At 41.5% G+C, this 1389-nt stretch overlaps 1 non-coding gene and 1 pseudogene across 1 annotated transcript; both read left to right on the forward strand.

Moving 5' to 3' along the window:
- LOC100962619 lies at window positions 1-437 on the forward strand (annotated as a pseudogene).
- Window positions 438-696: 259 nt separating this feature from the next.
- Window positions 697-802, forward strand: LOC111727321. Its single transcript, XR_002774891.1, has one exon. It is a non-coding gene; the product is annotated as a U6 spliceosomal RNA (small nuclear RNA).
- Window positions 803-1389: the final 587 nt, after the last annotated feature.

Consider the following 1389-nt stretch of genomic DNA (forward strand, 5'->3'; position numbering starts at 1 on the left):
ATGAGGTTCAATCCCTTCATGACCTCGGACAGCAGCAAAAACCGCAAAGGACATTTTAATGCCCCCTCGCTTGTACTCAGGAAGATCATGTCGTCTCCGCTATCCAAGGAGCTTCGGTGGAAGTACAACGTGCGCTCCATGCCCATCCGCAAGGATGATGAAGTCCAGGTGGTTCGAGGACACTATAAAGGCCAGCAAATTGGCAAGGTAGTCCAGGTATACAGAAAGAAATATGTCATCTACTTTGAGCGGGTGCAGCGTGAGAGGCTAATGGCACAACTATCCACGTGGGCATTCACTCAAGCAAGGTAGTTATCACCAGGCTAAAACTGGACAAAGATTGGGAAAAAATTCTTGAACACAAAGCCAAGTCTCGACAAGTTGGAAAAGAGAAAGGCAAATACAAGGAAAAACTTATTGAGAAAATGCAGGAATGAATATAATCTTTTGTGCCACCATGGTTTAACTGTACTGTTTAGCCTGATGTGTGCTTGGAACTTTTCAAAAATGAACCTGGAATATTCCATTTCCTTCCTGTTTTGTTATTGACCTGTGGTTCTATAAACCTACTCTTGCAATTTTGATTAAAAATTTTATGAATAAAAATTGGAAATATTTCTTAATTCCAAATAAAATCCGTCTTGTTATCTGTTAAAAAAAAAAAATATATATATATATATATATACATAAAATGGGGTACTTGCTTTGGCAGCACGTATACTAAAATTGGAACGATAGAGAGAAGATTAGCATAGCCCTGCTCAAGGATGACACACAAATTCGTGAAGTGTTCCATATCTTTGTAATATGTTGTAGTAGCAGTGCAATGTGGACTAAGCTGCTTCACATTCTGCTTGCAAGTTCAGATTATCATGCCTGTTTGTATTCCTTCTAGGATTCTCTGTCCCCAAAACAGTTCTATTTTTCCTTAATCACAACTATAGAGGCTTTACATTAAATTGCTGTCTTATGGCTCGGCGCCTATAGCTCAAGGGGCTAAGGTGCCAGCCACACAGAACAGAGCTGGCAGGTTCGAATCCAGCCCAGGCTTGGCAAACAGCAATGCAACTACAACCAAAAAATGGCCAGGCACTGTTGCAGGTGCCTTTAGTCCCAGCTACTTGGGAGGCTGAGGCAAGGGAATCGCTTGGGCCCAGGACTTAGAAGTTGCTGTGAGCTGTGACAGCTTGAGGCTCTGTCTCAAAAAAAAAAAAAAAAATTGCTGTCTTATGTTAGTTAAATTTCCCAAATTATTATTATTATTATTAGAGACAGAGTCTCACCTTTTCGCCCTTGGTAGAGTGCTGTAATGTCACAGCTCACAACAACCTCTAACTCCTGGGCTTAGGCGATTCTCTTGCCTTGAGTAGCTGAGACCACAGGTGCCCA

Source organism: Otolemur garnettii, unplaced genomic scaffold, assembly GCF_000181295.1.
Source record: "Otolemur garnettii isolate 467f Iridium unplaced genomic scaffold, OtoGar3 scaffold00003, whole genome shotgun sequence".
Taxonomy (NCBI): domain Eukaryota; kingdom Metazoa; phylum Chordata; class Mammalia; order Primates; family Galagidae; genus Otolemur; species Otolemur garnettii.